At 35.5% G+C, this 19,608-nt stretch overlaps 1 pseudogene; it reads left to right on the forward strand.

Moving 5' to 3' along the window:
- Positions 1 to 9,928: 9,928 nt before the first annotated feature.
- Positions 9,929 to 11,329, forward strand: LOC123322981 (annotated as a pseudogene).
- Positions 11,330 to 19,608: the final 8,279 nt, after the last annotated feature.

The following is a 19,608-nucleotide window of genomic DNA, read 5'->3' on the forward strand; positions in this document are numbered from 1 at the left end:
CTCCTCTTCTCCAAACTTCTAATTATTTCCCTGATTTCATTTGCGATGTTGGCTTGTCTATTTCAGCAGTCGCTGGTAATTCATCCATTTCTTCATCATTTTCTTCAACTAGTTCTTCCAAATCTTCATTATCGTCGTCTATCCTGTAATTTATTCTCGATTCTCGTTCGATCGAGTCCGCCAATGCATCTGCCTTATCAGTATAGGTATAAGCCATTCCCCTTTCTCCGTGTAGGGGTGGAGTTTTAGTCTTTTCTCCTCGTAGGCTTTTTTGCATTCTCCATGCAGAATGATCGATTGTATTCAGTTCTTGAACCCTTTTGTTCCATCTGCTTGTTCTTAGATCTTTCAGGTCATTTTTCAGAACTTGGCTATGTCGGTTGAGGTTCCTTCTATTCAGATCATTTTTATTCATCCGATATATTCTTCTTAGTCTTCGATTTTCTCGTATAAGATCTTTTACTTCTTTAGGCGTATCGCCATGCGGATGACTTGTTGCTGGTCTCTTCACTCTTCTCGTACTTTTTTCGTAAGCTTTCAATATAATCTCTTCCAGTTTATCAACCGCACATTCCAGATCCTCTGGAGTGCTTATTGTTGGAATTTCTGTTATTTCCGATTGTATTAAATGGCTGTATTTAGCCCAATTGGTATATTCTCTTATCTCCATCAGTTTTTCTCTTTGCTCTTCTCCAATTGTCAATTCGACGAGATTGTGGTTTGAGGTTCCATCTTCCAAAGTTTCAATAGAGAATTCTTGAGTTATATTTTTCAATATCGCGATATCTCTTACATCTGGTATTCCTATACCAAAAGCAAGATATGTCGGTAACTCTGGTCCAATCACTATGGCATTTTGTTTTTCGGCGAAATCCTTGAGTTTTTTGCCATTTCTATTCTATGCTCTGCTGTTCCATAATGGGGATTTACAGTTGAAATCTCCGATGCAGATTTTCGGGTTTGTCCCTTCCAACATGTTGTTTATCTCTTCTTCCAATAAATTGTTTGGTCGTCGCTTATACGCCGAGGTAATTTCGACTCTTTGACGATTTAATTCGGCAACAATCGTCACTGTTTCTGTTTCTCCTTGTGTTTCGTCGGATCTGCTTTTGAAGTAGTGTTTCAGATCTGTTCTCACCAATATTGCTACTCCTCCTCAGGTGTTTGTAATTCTGTCACATCTATGCGTTTCATAATTCATGAAATTCAGTCGTCTGTTCCGGTTTATTCTTGTTTCCTGTAGGGCTATAATATCAGGTTGTTTCTCTGATATTATTTCTTCTATCTCGGCTTTCCGGCTGTCCTTCTTTTTTCTGAACGGGTTTTCTAGTCTCCCTCTTCTTTTCCTGCTCTGTAGGTTGGGTCTTCGCTACTTCCTGATTTTTTTGTTCAGAAGTTATTGTTTTTGTTACCTTCTTTTTCTGTTCAGCTGATTTTCGGGAATTCTTCATTCTGGTTACCAACTTGAACTCGCTACATCCTTTGTAGCTAGCTGGATGGCCCTCTTCTCCACATAAGACGCATGTGGCATTTCTCTCTTCACCTTTTCTGGTGAGTGTGCAGTCATTGCTACTATGACTTCCTGAGCACTTCACGCATCTCCACGGGAAGGAGCATTTGTTTTGTGCATGTCCGTACCTTTGGCACCTAAAGCACTGTCTCGGACTTTCAGGCCTCTTTTTATGTTCAACCACAATACAGAGGTTGTAGAGTCGCTTCACTTCGAAGATTTCCTTTTTCTGGGTTTTAACCAGGTAGAGAGGTATTGGCTTCTTTGTTTAGTTCGATGTCATTCTGGACACCTCAGCGTCTGATATTCCCTGGAATATCAGGTCGTCCTTAATCAACGCAAGATCAGCGTCGATTGGTAAATGACTAATAACGGCATATATCTTCTTCTCCTCCTCCATTTGGTAGGTAAAAAATTCTTTACCAAGCTGCTCGAAGAATGTTGTGATTTTTCTAAAATCATCTACGGTTGACGCGATGATTTTTATACCGTCTTTAACTGTAGTTGCACGGTTGTAGTTTATCCTTTTTGTGTAGAGAGCTTTAGATATCTCTACCCAATCTGAGGTGCCCATCATCGTGATGGGTGGAATTTTATCTCTTTTAGGCACTTCCGTTGCCTTCTTGACAGTCTCCTCATCAGAACAGGAGCTTTCTTTTCGCGACCTGCGTTGAATCATTTTTCCTTGTTTCGGGTTGTGAAACAATTCCTATAAGGGAATTATTCTTGGAACCCGCTACCGGTTTTGTGATTGCGGCGTAAGTGGGAGATTTCGGCATATTATTGCGGGTCATTTCCTCCCTCAAGAGGCGCATCTCACCGACTAACTGTGACACAGTTTCGGTCAGTATGACTATTTGAGCTTTTTTATGTATGCTATGAATTGCCGGCTACTTTTATTCCATGTCAGTAGCATGTATGATGTATAAATACATCGTACCGACATCTGACGGAGAAGCGGGAACCAACCCAATTCAATTTCCTAACTCTCGGAGCTAAGATAGCAGAATGCATCCATATGCTTAAATCCCATATTGCAGATATCGTATATTACGATAATTAAGCAAGAGAAAAAGCGCAGAAACGTTCGGATTATGGCAGTAACCGATCTTTCCGTTTTTTTTTTAGGAAAGAGATGATAGTCGGATAGAGCTAAATTTGATGAATAAGGGCAACATGAGATTTGTGTTCAGGGGCGTTATCCTGCAATAACAAAACACCTTTGGATAGCTTTCCGCGTCTTTTCTCTTTAATTTTTTTCCGTAGAGTGGTCGGTAAAGTCCAATAGTAATCTCCGGTTATTGTTCTACCCTTATCCCAAAAATCAAACATGATTACTCCATGGCAAAAAATTGAATCAAGAACTTTTCCAGCAGATCTTTGGACACGAAACTTCTTAGGTCTTGGAGAACTTTGGACACGAAACTTCTTAGGTCTTGGAGAACCAGAGTGTCGCCATTCCATCGATTGTTGCTTTGTTTCTGGATCGTAGAAATTTACCCAAGTCTCATCCATAGTAAAAATTCGGTTTAAGAAAACTACATCGTTTTCAAATCTAGCACAGATCGAACGCAATGCTTCTACCCTTGCACGCTTTTGGTCAACATTCAAACATTTGGGGATCCATTTTTCAGCAATTTTTCTCATGTCCAAATTGACGTGAACTATATGATGAACGCGTTCGTAAGAAATATTCAGTGCTTCAAATATCCGTTTCAGCACAATTCGACGGTCTGATAAAATTATGTCATGAACTGCATCGATATTTTCGGGGATTGCAGTCCAATTTTTCACGGTCGCATACGGAGGACATTGATCACCAAGGGTATTAAGCATATCTTCGTAAATCTAGTTACCTCTTAATCCTTTTAATACTTGATGATGGCTCGATACTCCAATTTTTAGATTTTCACAATTTCGGTGGACATCTTCTTTCTTTTAATTTATTGCGTAACTCTAGTTTAATTTTTTGATCTCAAACTTGATACTGACACTTCTAATGAGTTATTGTATCGCAACCTTTTTTTTAGGTATGAAACTGGTCTAGGCTAACTAGATATCAATACATCCTCGTATAACTAAATTTCAATTTCGTTGCATTATACTGTCTTTAAATATTGGGAAGAAAATTCAGTTACCCAAGTTCCCTATAACTCCGTAACCATCAGATGAATTTTGTCCATTAACAAAAAATAGGCGAGTTGAGATATTGCTGGTGTTACTACTGTTAATGGCTTCATTGGAACTACAATAGAATAGGAACGACCAGAGAAAACAATAGTAGTACTACCCCATAAACGTCAAATTCGGAGGTTATCTTGTTCATGGTAATAATTCGGACATGAGGGACTCCCGGGGACAATAATTTCCCATATTATTATTGTCCATAGCGTTCCTAGGAATGAGCGCGCAAAAAATGCAGAACTAGAAACCCTCGCATGTAAGACATTGCAACGAGATTAACCATAATTATGTCGACAGATCTGTGTCGAACTATTAGACGACTTCCAGGAAATTTTTTCCTGAGTCGCGATTTATCATTGCTATCTAAGTCCAAGTTTTTGCAACCAATAATTACCTGAAGTACATCGCTTAAGATACCACAGTTGCTGACGATGGCTGCCGTTTCGGTTATTCGACATCAGAAACAGAAACATATTAGGCCTGTTGTTCGATTTTTACTTAAAATCCACCCTAATTTCGAAAGGGTTCAATGTTTAAATTTCATTTTCAGTTTTGTTTAATATAATTTTGATTTCAATACAGAATTCAGACATTATTGGAAACTGTAAACATTCCGGAACGTTTTTATTCCTTTTTCATTTCTGAAAAACGATGTAGCACCGTGAGAAACATCATGAATTTGGAGTTAACCGAGTTTTTCTTCGTCACTATAGAAGCCGGAGTTGAGACATTTTCATCGAGGGGAATTTTAACGATTTTTGGCATATATGGGACATACCGTTTCCGCACCCCACGAAAAAAGATGTTCCCACGACTCATTCTGTATTGATTTCTTACACCGAATTATACCGTGCTTATTGTTTATTCCGTAGTTGTTTTTACTAGTTTTTTTATCCTGTATCAATTCTTAAGCCGTATAGAGTAATAATCATTCGGTATTTTGGTAATTCACGCTGTTTAGAATTCAAGTGGTTGTCCCAGCTTTATTTCTAACTTTGCGAATAATCAAGCTGCGCTTGAAGGTAGCATTTTAGCCGGTATTTCTTTTTGTTTAACGTCCATAGCCCTGCCATTTCTACTCTTTCGCTGTGTAGAGTAGTGAGCATTCCTCAGAGACTTTCTCTATGGCGTTCCTGGATGGTTCTCCTTGTCCAGAGACAAACTCTGTCCTTGTCCCTTACTCGTGGGGTGACTAAGTGTACGTTACGTGCCGAAGCAAACGCTGACAGTTTGAAAAAGAGACGTTAAGTCATTCCTTTTTCAAACTTATTCCACTCCCACGAAAATTTGTACATATATTTGAAGATAAGGAATACGACAGTGTTCATTTATTGATCTTAACATTAACTTATCCTTAGATCAGAATATCAGATTCAAAGATAATAGAGTAGAAAGATGGAAACGAGGCGACTAAAGCGATTTGAGCGCCATCTGTGTGTCAAGCGTGTTTTTAAGACGCTAGGACTGGTGAAAATATCAATTTGAGTGCCATTTGCAGAAACAAATGAAATGTAAGATTTCAGACGTCCATTTTGATCAAAGAGGTTTTGAATGTTTTGATTATCGTACCGCTTTTTGTTTATCTAGCTCGTTCCAGTTGCTGCTTATTGAATTTTTTTTTCTTATTTCTTGGCTCGAAAATTATTGAATGGTGAAGAACTGTGGATCGATTTTTTTTACTTAACTAAGGAAAATGGAACCGTAAGTATTAAGACTCGTAACATGTATAATTTTCAGTGCTCTGAAGTGAATAAAATTCTCAGGGCTTTAAAACAATGACTTCAGCAAACACTACTGGCCTATTAAGGGGAAATTATAACCTTTATAGGTTCTTTCAATGATCCTCAATTGCTTCTCTTTCAATATATTCAGAAATGCAGAGGTTTTATTGATTTCGATTTGGGAACCGAGTGACTGTCAAATTGTTGTTTGGAAAGTCAAAGTTTTATGAAACGTCTTGTGAGTGTTTTGTTCATTCATTAATCAATTTGTATATTGTGTCATAAAGAGATCACATACTGACATACAGGTCTTGTATATCTCTGTGAGGTTTTTCTTCTAAGTGTGGTTCTGAAAATTCTATAAATGATACCTACATATGTAAGTAACTGGGATGTGTATGCTATGATGATATGTTGAATATTGGTTCATATTAATTTCTGATGTATATGTATATTTTAATTTCAATTTTTGTAAATTTTTTATAAATTGCAAATAAAAATATAGCACATCCAACAGCGTTTTTCATTTATATCAATTGATTTCAAACAATTTTTAGATGAAAACTAACGTAACGTTCTGATCACAAAACAAAACCATACTTTTGTTTTCTCGCTCAGGATGTTTGTTTTCTGATTGAAACAATGTCGATATTGAGATTTAATACAAGGAATAGAATTCGAATTTCGCGCCCCCCAATTAAAAAAACAGAAAACTGTTATTAAAAAGTTTTTCTGTATTGACAGTGCGTTTTCAGAGCCATCTCATTGTATGCGTGTTTTCACTGACCAAAATTAGTCGGTTTCTAGTACTAGAGATATGGGGGCGTTTCCTATATTTCTACTCTATAATCTTTGATCAGATTATAATAGATACTCAACATCTGTTCAAGCTCAAGATAAAAAAAGTTATTTGACTTCGTTTCTCTTGGTTGTAAGGACTCTGGACACTGGATTTCCTAGCAGGATGTCATGTAGACAACATGTCGGTGAGTCAGGAGAAGAGATTTGTTATTTATTCGCCGATTACTTTGAGAGCGTTTACACTAAGCATAATCCATCCACTGATAGATATCCTGAGATTATCCACTGATAGGTCGTATCTATTTCAGTAATCATTCGTATTGTATCTATTTCAGTAATCATTTTCAATTTATTTTTCGACTTTGTCATTTTGAAAGTTTTGTTTGGGTGATTTTTGGTGAAACGCTTCATTTTAAGCAGTTCTTCCTTCTGTTGGAAAAAAGCCTCTTCTTCGAATACACCCTGTATATAAATAGGATTAAAAGTTGCTTCAAAATATGAAGATTCCTGTTGTTTGCAGTTGACTTAAAACTGTTTGTTAGGATTAGAGATATACAGGAGTGCTTGGGTTTGCAGGGTGATCTAGATAGCCTTGTGAAGTTTTGTGAGTCTATGGGCGTACATCTGAACATAGCCAAGTGTAACATGTGATCTCGTTCACACGGAATAGAACTCAAAGTTGCTTTGAGTACTCTGTATCCGGAACTCCCTTAAACCGAGCTGAAACAGTCAGGGATTTGGGCGTACTACTTGATTCCAAACTTCTATTTGATAATGCGGTTTGTGAAAGTAATAGAGTGCTTGGATTTGTTGTGAGGCAATGTCGTCAGTTCAGAAATCGTGTGGCAATTTTATCTCTTTATTATGCATTTATATATAATAGTAAACTCAAGTTTGCATCTTCAATTTGGTGTCCCCATTATGAGACCTGTATTGAAAGATTGGAAAGGGTGCATGGTAAATTCCTCAGGTTTGAGATTTAAAACATGTTTCCGTTTGAAGAATGATGATCCTGATAATTATTGTTTACGCCTAAATCATTTTGGAATGATTATATAAAAAAATAGACGAAAAGTGAATGATATCACCTTCATTTTTAAAATTTTGTCTAACCAAATAGATTGTCCTGAAATTCTTCAGGGAATTGTCTTTCATGTTCCTGCTAGGCATCTTTTTCAGAATGCTCGAATTGTCTTATTGTCATCGGGGGTCTATTAACCTGTTTTCAGGTGGGAGCGTATACTCCTTTAAAAATGTGATTTTCCAATTATTATTTGTTCAGCTATTGAAAGGCAGTACGTTCAATTTGTGAAACTGTCTATGCAGACTTTCATAAGCTGACGCTGCTTTTGGGTGTTCTCACCTGTTAGCGTACTTATTCTTAAATGAATAAAAATAAATTTCTGAAATGGGGAGACAAATTCCTATCAAATAGTGTTCAATAGCCCCTGTTTTTTAACATGAGTCGTGTAGAAGGTTCAACGGAACTTTGAAGTGCTGAATACGAATCTGAAGTGTACTGCCTCGTAGCAGAACCGGCTCAGGTCTAAAAAAGCAAAAACTTCGAAATTTTCTGATTTTCTTCGGTTTTCTGGTAATATCTCTCAAACGACGCATCGTACGAAAAATTTCACGACATTCAAAGTTCATTAAATTCTGCATCGAATGCATGACATTCCTAACCTCGTAACTGTTGACTTTATGAGCTTGCAATATGTCAATCAAAAAACACAATGTTCAGCAACTTTAGTGGAAACTGCAACATACTCACTGTTAGGCCATTGTAATTTAAATACAACCGCTTTATTTAAAAAAAATCTTCAAATAAAAGTTATACTCAACGAAGTGTTGGATTGCGGTCAACACAAAAAGTTTAAATTCGGTCAATTCGGATTATTACAATATTAACGCATAATATACTAATTCTTTCTTCACATTCCATATACACGTTTATTTGATGAAATTTAAGGAGTCCCATAATGAAAAGTTTGCCAATATATCTAAACCTAGCTCCCTTCTTCTTAAACCTCAATGCTGCAGAAATCTTTGCTACTCTTATGTTTTTCAAGATCGGTTAGCCTCAATACCGAACATGAGTTTCCTCCAAGATCGATTGATCTTACACCATGTTTCTTTCCTATGACAACATCGGAAGATTTCAATTTTTCAAATAGGTACTCATTCCTGATTTGGAACAACTGAAGACTAGAATCATTGAAGAAATTCATTGAATGAACCATGTTCTTTTCATTTTGAATAACTTTTTCTATCTGTCAGAAGATGTTAGAAGTTGGAGCAATTACTTCAACATTATGTATATTGTTTATGTTTGAAGGTCGTTTGAAATAAAGTTAGTTTGTATTGTGTTGTATAGAGATTTCTGAATTTCATAGTGATGAAAATTATGTTTCACAGTTTCTTTAGTTCGGTTATGGATTTTCAGCAAGTTTTGGTCACATTCAATATAGAGAATAAAACATAATATTGTAATTCATATCACTTAAATAGGTAAAACCTTTTTGAATAAGTAATTGAAAGTATAGAAAACGTAATATCTCCATTCATTTTACTGAAATAAAACATACCTAGACGGAAGGACTTTCAGGGTATGTTTATGTGAAACACGAGACGGTGATCTTTGATATATTTCATGAATATTCGATATTCCATACATTTGTGCGTTCACTCTGAAAAACTGAATAGTCCGTGAAGTTATGCAGCTGTCGCCTAAGCAAATAATAATACGATTTAACTCAGTTGGGATCTTGCGTTTTGCAGAAAAACTCTCTGTCGGGCTTCAACAAATTTGTGAAATGAAATTTTTTTTACTTGTTGACGATTTTCTTGGGACCGTTATTTTCATTATTTTTGAGGAAACTCTCAAGACCCACTAAAATCTAAACCTGCTTGGTCTTTCATTCGATTTATTTCTTCTTGCACAATATCGTGCTAGGGTATTCATGTTCGGAAATCACTTCTTGGTATCGTTTCAATATCTACACATTTCAATCTCATCTTAATTGATCTCTCGGTCTCCTTTTGTGAATTTTCATTCTTCCTCTGGGTCGTAGTCCTCTAGTCTCTTTCGCTGTTTCGAGTAACATTTCTGCTTTCCTCATAAATTCGGTGATGATTTCCCACTTCAAATCAGAAATCACGATAAATATGTTTGTTCCTGACAAACCAAGGTGCATCTACGGCATATCGTAGTAGCTTGTTTTCTGTTGCCTGAATTATTTGGATATCGTTCTTTGCTACGAATCCCCAAGCACCAGATCCATATGTCTAATGTGGTTTAGCAACGGCTTTGTTTGTTTTCAATTCTATCTCTTCCTATATTTTCTTAGAGTCTATTCATCGCTGCCATGCTTTTGTCAATAGCCTGTTTGATATGGCTTCTCCAAGTTAGTCCTTTTTCTGGGGTAATAACTAAATACTTCGCTTCGTTTTTCCATTCGATTTCTTCTCCATAGACCTCCAGGTTTGTTGTAGTTCTCAGTTTTTCTTCTGTTGTAATATCGCTTCGCTCTTATGCCCGTTGAGCTTTATTTTTCACTGCATACCCCAATAATTCATTTTGTCGAGAGTTTCTTGTAATTTTTGTTCCACGAGTTCTGGCTTGCGATGTCGAATTGCGATTCCAGTATCGTTAGGGACGTTAGGGTATAGTCTTAGCTTAGTTCTTGGATTTGATTGAATATCATGAATGTATATGTTGGTTGTACAGCAGTGACCCTGGTGCTGGTCCTTGTGGCACTCCTACTTCCATATATCTGGTGGTGGAGATTTCTCATTCCACTTTCACGTAGAATCTCCTGTTTCTAAAATAATTTCTAATCAGCACATCATGCGCCTGTTGAAGATCGGGTGTGTTATGATTTTGTAAAAAAGAGTAGTGGACTGTATGACAATTGAGTTGGATATGGTATAATAGTTATTTATACAACAAGGGAGTTACATGAATGGGTTTATTTCTTCGAGTCAATATACATTTTTAACTCACGTGTCGCATAGAAAATTTCATCCCATTTTGATGAAAATTCAAATGATGAATACTTTTCAGAGGAAATAATATCAGGATATCCCTTCGATCGCTATGGCACTATGTAATTAATTTTTTGCAAGTGTCAATGCAAATTATAAAACCGTCAAAAATTCTTGATACGTGTTTCGAAAAATGTTGTGCGTTGACGACGAGGTTGTAGTTTCCGAGTGCATTATAGAGGAAGCAAATGACGCAGCAGAAGCAGTTATTCCATAGAAATCAAAAACTTTGTACGAAAAGGAATAAACGGCATTTTGTATCTGGAGAAATAATAAGAAAGCCAAAGGTGTCATTTTGGCTTATATTTCCGAAAGGTTCAAGAAAATAAAGTCGTCGTCTTTATGGTCCTACTATTTGCAACTCAAAAAAATGTTGGCTCTGAAAGAAAAATAGACATCGGCAGATTTTACCAAGTCACCGCCCTTTTGAAGCAACATTCCAGAGGATACGTAGCAAAGAAGTCGAAAGTATACAAAGAGAGGAGTTAGATATTTTTTAGATGCCGGTCCTGATGAGCAATATTTATTGATAAAGGTAGTTTTTATTATGGGTGTTGCTGGAGGGTGTAGAATTGGCGAGCTGGTGAATATGACCGTAGATGATGTGGAAGATCGGGGCAGCGTATTGGTCATTCAAATTCCTGATACGAAAATCTATAAGAAAAGAGTTTTTACTGTGGTCAATGGTAATAATAAGGTTGCTGCACTTGATATATTCCGCAAGTATAAGAACTTGAGGCCAAACAAAGTTGATCACAAGCGACTATTTCTAAATTATAAAAACGAAAAATGTACTGTCCAGCCTGTAGGTGTGAACTCATTTTTTAAAATGCCCGCTACAATTGCAAAGTATTTGGGTCTTTCTGATGCTGAACAATATACAGGGCACATTTTCAGGCGATCTTCTGCAACCCTACTCGCAAATTCTGTGCAGATTCGAAGAAACATGGTGGATGGCGCTCAAGTTCTGTTGCAGAAGGATATATTGAGGATTGATTACAGAACAAAATCAATATTTCTGAACAAATACTTGGTGGGGCGACTGACTAAAACCGGAGTGAAGTTATAATAAACTTACTTTAAAATGATGCTCACCTGCATTTTGTATGCGAAGAATAATTTCCAAAGAGTGAGTGGAGAATATTTCATTTCACTAATCAATTTAAAAAAATTAATTCACTCAGTGGATAAACGGTAAAGGGTAAGTACCCTCGTTACGATGGATTGAATATTGTCGTCTTTAAACGTCGAAATGGGATAAAAACATTTATTGTACATCGCTCACAATAATAAAATGAGTAAGTTACCTGCATAAAGCTAATACAGTATTGAAAACAAATATTTACAACATCTATAGATTCAGAGAGACATTATTCAACTGAAAACAGATATTCCAGTGTAGTTCGAATGAGAAGTCACTTGAGTTCAGACTTAGACTTTGAGAAAGTTCGTTAAATTTAAAATTAACCCAACGTTCCAGTGACAGAGCAACCAATGATAATTGATTTCGAAAACCTCTTTATTCCATCAGAAAAACAGAAGGTTAGAATAATGAATTTTAATGAGAAGACCTGTAATAGTTAAATAGACCAATAGTTGAACTACATTGTCTAAGTCTGGTCATCAATGAGAGATCAATACATTAAATGTAAGTCGAGCAATAATTATAATTTGAATATGAGTAGAGCAAGAATATTATAATTAATATGAGAAGAGCAAGAATATTATATTCAATATGAGAAGAACAAAAACATTGTGCAAGAATTGTCGATGAACCTATGGAAATTCATGGTATTCTGCATTTGGCCTTGCCGCTCGGTCGCCAGAGACGCCAGACCTCAATCCCATTGAACACGCTTGGGACCAGCTACAAAGAGCTTTGGATTCCAATCAACCACCTGCAACTCTGGAGATAAATTAATCAATGCTTCTTCAACATTCTGATCGAAAGTATGCTAAGGCGTTGTCAAGCTATTGATGTTTGAGGAGGCTATACCCTTTACTGAACTTTATTTTTCCAGTTAATTGATTTTGTACTACATAATATATTAAAAATGAATGCCCGCTAACAACCTTTCCTGGAACAGGCGACGACTTGTTGCACGCGACACCGGAGGCTATTTCCTGGCTCGAACAGCTATGCCTGCAGCTGTGATAGCTGTGATAGCAATGATTGTATTTTTTTTGCAGTGTGTTCTAGTGTTGTGTTGTGTGTACCTGTGTTTAATTTATTTTCTTTCTTTCTTTTTTTCACCTATGTTCGAGTAGAGCATAGGCTAAGTATTAAAAATGATATTTTACCTGGAACTGTGAAACTTATGAAGAAATGGGCAAAAGAATGGGTTACACGAGTAATCATTTAGACTTCTCATATTTTAAAAATTGATGAAAAAAATAGAAACCTTTGAAAAAATCCCAAAATTTCTGAACTTTCGTGAAGCATTATGTTTCTGTAGATTTTCGTGATTTTTATAGCTTGGTTGCTACCAGATAAATGAAAATTTATTCAAATCAGCGCAATAGAGTCCATTCTATTCTGTCTGGAGAATCCATACTTTATTTATTCTTCGTCAAACAATATTAACAAGTTGGCCGAGTATGTATGTATGTATAAAATTCAACGAACTCATCAAAGACTGAATTATTCATCACCATGAATAGATAATTTTCTAACTGCTTCTTATTTTTCCATCTCAGCTAGATCTTTATGTCAATTATATTATTATTACTTGAGATACGGTTACTGTTCAGATTTCAACACTTTACGCAGGTACTTCAGATCTCACTTGTCCATTCCTCAACACCTACTTCAAATTTTGACAGTGAAGGACGCATTCATTTCGTTTCATTTGGTTGTCCACCTCCTTCGAGTTCGAAATGATCAGTTGAAGTAATTCAATATGCATTTTGTCGAATGGGAGGTATTCTGTAGATCCTGGTCCCCAGCCTGTGGTTCATTACCCACAAAGGGGGTAATGAAAGGGTAAAGGGATGACATGTTGTGTATAGGTACTGCTTTCGGCTCGATCTTTGTCCGACAGATGATTATACAGGGTGTTTCATGAGTCGTTGGCCATAGCCTAATGCTGAATGCAGGTCATCCAGGCCTTTCAGAAAACTTGCTTGTTTTGTATCCTAAGTCTATTAGTTTTGGAGATACGGGGTGATTCATGAATATTGACCTAAATTTGCGAAAGCTATAACTCTGTAATTCAAGGTCTGATTTCGATCAAATTTTATGGGTTTGTTCACTTCCGAAAGCTCTTCCAAAAGCTACATGAAATATCAATATTTTCTGGGCAGTACTCAGAATATCATGATTTTTCATTCAAGCCCCAAAATCTATATTTCTTACATCCCCTACAGAATTTTCGTTATTGCCATGAAAAACTACATAATTTGTTCTAAGGAATTCAATTTTCACTTTGAATGGCACACTTGTCACATTGGAATAGGAATCGGACGAATTCATATTTTATGTCATTTTTTCGAGATGCGGTCCTGTTTTTATTCCTTTGGTGATAGTATTTATGGTCCTCTGCCGAGATCCTGAATATTTTTAAATTCTGTTCAATTCTTCTTCATTTTAAACCCTGAGCACATACTGAGTGTTCGTAAAAAGTATTCAAGAGTATGCAAAGTCGAGCTGTGAATTCTTTTGAAATTACATATTGAATTTAGATACAAATAATGTAAACCAATGTAAATCGTAAGTGTATTTGCTTCAAAACATACATAAGTATTGAAATTTAATCTTCAACGATGAAAATGTACTATCATAAGAGATGTCCGAAATGGAGTTCTTCCTTCTCGACACATTTCCTAGCGCTTAAGATCAGATTTATTAATCGGATTTTGAGGGCAATAAATATTGCCCTGCTTATCATATCGTGATTTTGTTTAACTTCTGCACAGGATTCTTCTATCCTCTGACGAAAATGCTCTCGTGAAGTCAGAAGTGTCTGTCCCTTTTTCACGCACACTCAGTGGGAACTGAGGCTTTAAAATGAAAAAGATTTGAACAGAATTTAAAAATAAAATTTAAAATCTCGACCGAAGACAATGAATAATATCACCAAATGAATGAAAACAGGACAGTATTTCGAATAAATGTCATAAAACATGAATTCGTCCGGTTCCGGTTTCATTGTTGTTTTATATGAAAGGAAATAAAAAGATTAAGGTTTTTCGGAAAAATAAATTTTAATAGTTATGTGTGTTATGAAGCAAACACACTTACGGATTACATTTTCCAAGAGGGTTTCAATCATTTCTATCTAAATACAATATGTAATTTCAAAAGACTTTACAGCTCGACTTTGCATACTCTTAAACACTTTTTTACTATTTTAACTCTCAGTATGTGCTGAGGGCTTGAAATGGGAAGAATTGAAAAATGACATCAAATATGAATTCATCCGGTTCCTATTCCCTTGTGACAAGTGTGCCATGCAAAGTGGAAACTGAATTCGTTAGAATGGTTTATGTAGTTTTTCATGGCAATAACGAAATTTCTTTAGGGGATGTAAAAAATATAGATTTTGGGGCTTGAATGAAAAATCATAATATTCTGAGACTGCAATGAATATATTGAAATTTCATGAACCGTTTGGAAGAGCTTTCTGAAGTGAACAAACCTTGCATTCCAGAGTTATGGGTATCGCAAAAATAGGCCAATGTTGATGAATCACCCCGTATCTCCAAAACTAATAGCCTTAAGATACAAAACAAGCAAGTTTTCTGAAAGGCCTGGATGACCTGCATTCACCATTGGGCTATGGCCAACGACTCATGAAACATCCTGTATACCTTCCTTCAAGTTTTGGAGAAATATCAGAGATATTGTAAAATAATGTTCGTGTCAACGTTGGTTTTTCTGAAACATCTGCGAAAGTATAACGTTTATGATATGATATGACAAAAACGTATACATGGTGAGTCTTTGACTCATACAAATATTTCCACAGTTGATTTTTGAGGTCGAAAGAAACACTTTTTTCCTTACCATTTTTTCCAAATCGGCTCGGCTTCAAAGATACAGGCTGTAGAAAACCCATAAAAAATGTTGTTTTCACTTCTATCTCACAAACATGGAATGAAATGAATTTTGGCATATAGTTTTTCATTTATTAGATTTTTCGAACACAAGATGTCACCCATATGTCTTTCAGTTTTCTCATTATGACTATTACGTATCATAAAATACCAAAAATTAAAAGAACCCAACACCCAACTCTTGAAACTAATGGTGGTATTCTGCTTTCATCTGTAAGTCAATCTGTAACTTTTGTAAACTCCTGAACGTTTTTAGTGATCTGTAGCTTACAGAAATCCGTAAGTTTTCACGAAAAGTAGTTCAAAACTAACACTGTAAAGAAGATAGTTACAGGAACATTTCCAGAATTGCATTATTTACGAATCTGTCGGGCCGATCGTTCGTACGCTACAGATTTGTAACTTACAGATGAAAAGCAGAATACAACCATTAGTTGGACGCTATCTAATGAATATTTGAACGTTTTGTAAAATAAAAGTATTCTTCATATTTTCTCGTATTTGATGTTCAAAAATTAAAAAGTATCTGTGAAATTTGAGAAATTGTGTACGTTTGCTGAATACAACTCTGTTCCACACAGATGTGTAATGTCATAGATTTAGCTAATTATTTAGGTAATTATGTTTATGGCGCAGCTCATTATGAAACCTTAAAATGGTTATATCTTTTTATCGAAAAATGGTATAGAAAAAAAGTGTTGCTTTTGACCTCAAGAATCAACTGTTAAAATATTTATACGAGTCAAACACCCACCGTGTATAGTTCAAGTGTACTTGGATGCAACCCACTCATAACTAATTACTTCTGGTTGTGATATATAGGTTGCTAAATATTTTGATTTACATTTTCACCAACCATATTTCGTCTGTTTTGATTTCTATCACCTACATGTGGACATGTAATTTTTGTGAAAAATGTTAATTTTCAAATTATTTTCATGCTAAGCAAATATTTTTGATTAGAAATTTATTATCACCCCGTATATGATGGGAGTGACAGGATGAAAAGAGCATTGAATTCTGAGTCGTCCTATCAATAGTTATAAATCTCCCTGCATTATCATCCAATGCTAACTAAAAATGAGAATAATGAGAATAACAAACTGTACCTAGTACCTAGGAAATCGTCAACAAAGAAGAAAACTCCAGAATTATTTAGCAATAATAAATATGATGGCAGAAGCGGGTTTTATATCAAGTTGCTGTGGAGTATCCGTTGGCATATGCCACACGATTTTGAATAAAAGATATCAATTTGTTTCCATGAAGATTGATATGTTATGAGAAATTGACAAGGTTTAATTACCTGCCCTTGTAATGGGATTTCGGTATGCATCAGTCAAAGGCAAATTGTGGAACTCATTTTCTTTTATGGAACTTCAACAGTAGAACGTTATGAAGGAAAAATCATCATGCCTCTTTCATAGCTAAAGGGAATTTTGATGAATTTTCCAATAGATATTCTCATGTAATTCAGTTTTTTGGTTTTGTTATAGATTTTCAGCAATTCGAATCGATTCAAAATTTATAGAGATTAAATAAACATATTGAGATTCTGTGATTTATTCATATTACTGAAATAAGTAGAATCTTAAAAGAAACATAATACCACTCTTCATTCAAGATTCATGTCTCTTATATGCATGAAAATTGTGGATTTCGGTTAAAATTTTCACCAAGAAATTTTTTAACAGCCTCACATTGTTTGGGTTCTTGTGATCTGACTCAATGAAAGAAATGCTTTTCGCTCGTTGGTTAACATTCACAGGTAAATTATCCTAAAAAGTGCCTTTCTATACAAATTCACGCTATATATACGTTAATGTCATCATTGTTTACATTTTGGGAAGATGAAGTAATTCAAGGAAAGACAAACGATTAGTCACAAAACATCAACCCTCTAACCCTCAAAATTCGATAGCCTATTTGACGACGAATTTTTTTGAACGCACGTTACCTTGAAGCATTACCAGAACAGATAAAAGGAAAAATCTGATCTTTGAACGTCTAAATCGCCATTAGATCTTCTAATATAACTAAATGAAAAACTTCACACAAAAATTGAAGAAGTAACTCCTGTATAGAATACAGGTACTTAGTGACGTTATTTATAAGGCCTATTGCAAGGGTCGTCAGTCTACCTATACAATAAGACAAACTATCTTAGAGATAGAATTTCTGAATATGAAAGAAATATCCTTCACATATCCAACCCACTAAAGAGAAAAAAACGTTTTCTTCATGAAATGGATATCGATTAAACAAGATGAAAAAAAATCTATAAATCTATAAATGAACACATAAAAAATTTGAATAAAGTTTATTATCACCTCATTCTCATCAATAAAATTAAATATAAGACATGATAGTTCGTTTGATCGACCTTCACCCGAGTATATAGGTACTTAATTTCACATTTCTCTGCTTTTTTTATTTCAGATAATATTCCCTGGTTTTTTGGAGAGGAAAGGACCAAATTTTGCAGTGCCAGAAGTCCTTCAATATGAAATATTTCTGCTTATATACCAAACAATTTCGCGTATGATACAAGAGCTTAGGGAAAACCCCAGTAAAAAACCCTTTCCACCCGTGAGTGTAGTGGATTGTAGGAGATGAAACTGTTTACAAAATATATCTGGAAAGGGTTTTTTACTGGGGTTTTCCCTAAGCTCTTGTATCATACGCGAAATTGTATGGTAGGTACCCCGTTAAGCTAACCTCTGCTGAAACTGTATCTCATAGACATGCTTTGTTTGATGTTGAAAATTATAACGCTTTTTATTGATTTATCAATATCAAGCAAACAACAATGGTTGTTTTAGCTTGATTGAATGTACCTAAGTACCTACTTGTTGAGAGATCACTTGTTTTGTATCATATCAACAGGTAGGTACATTCAATCAAGCAAACAACAATGGTTGTTTTAGCTTGATTGAACGTACCTACCTGTTGAGAGATCACTTGTTTTGTATAATATCTCGTTTTTTATTTTTATGAAATCTTTATGTAATTTTTACAAATATTCTGATGGGCCTGATGAAGGAAATAAAATTTCCGAAACGTCGCTGAAAGAATAGGTGTTTTAATTTCATGTTCCTTGTGCCGATATTCACCTTTAATATTATTGTTGGAACGAGAAACATATTACTGTATCGAAAAAACCTATTCAGTGTTACTAATTTTGTTTGTATTTATGGCAGCTTTGGCAGCTCGCTTTTAAAACGCAAAGCTGTAATGAATTGAAGCAGTTAATACTAAAATTCAAGCTCCGTCTCTTGATAATTGTCAAATAAGCTGATGTTTTTGTTAGTCTCCTTAATTCGACGTTTTTGTGATTGTCCAAGTTTTTGTACATTGACCGTCTGTTCCGATATTCCTGAACAGTACTGTCAGTATTTCAGAAACGATGCCTATTGGCCCAGTGGTTCGAGTTCTATTGTTATTCGATTGCGGGCCAGTAAAACCAGCAATATCGGAACAGGCCCTTAGTTGGTTTATTCCTACTCAAGAAATGACCGTAAAATGTTTACTAATATGAGCCATGAACACTGCCATAAACAGATACAAAATTGATATTATTGAATAGGTTTTTTCGATACCTTCTAAAAGAGATGTCGCTTGCCGTAGAGTTCCATTTAAGATTATTGGTCACAATGGCGTTGTGACGTCATCTTTGACTATTTCGTCATCTATCATCACTAGTAGGGAAGTTTACAACCTTTAATATTCAGTTTCCAAATTTCACTAGTTTATGAGGGGGAGGTGACTTTCGAGAAGCAGTGTATACCAAAGATTATAGAGTAGAAAGATAGGAAACGAAGCGACTAGAGTGATGTGAGCGCCATCTGTGTTTCAAATGTGTTTTTAAGGCCCTAAGACTGGTTAAAATTTTGATTCGAGGGACATATGAAATTTTGCGAGATGTCAGAGTAATATGGCCATTTTGATCAAACAGGTTTTGAATGTTTTGATTCCCGTATCCAGAGACAACCTCGTATCGCCTTGTGTTTTTCAAGCCCGTTCTAGTTGCTGATTATTGAAATTTGTGTCTAATTTCTTGGCGAAAACCTCAGAATATCGTTCGAAAATTATTGTATGGTGAAGAACTGTGGATCAAATAAAACGAATTTTACTGAGGAAAATGGGAATGTAAGTATTAAAACTGGTAACATGTAACTCGGTCATTCATTGATTTTTATTTTCAGTGCTGCGAAGTGGATAAAATTTTCAGGGCGTAGAGGCCTGCAGACACTACTGACTACACCATGTGCAATGAACATTTTACTGTAAGTC

The sequence above is a fragment of the Coccinella septempunctata genome, chromosome 1, assembly GCF_907165205.1.
Source record: "Coccinella septempunctata chromosome 1, icCocSept1.1, whole genome shotgun sequence".
NCBI classification, from domain to species: domain Eukaryota; kingdom Metazoa; phylum Arthropoda; class Insecta; order Coleoptera; family Coccinellidae; genus Coccinella; species Coccinella septempunctata.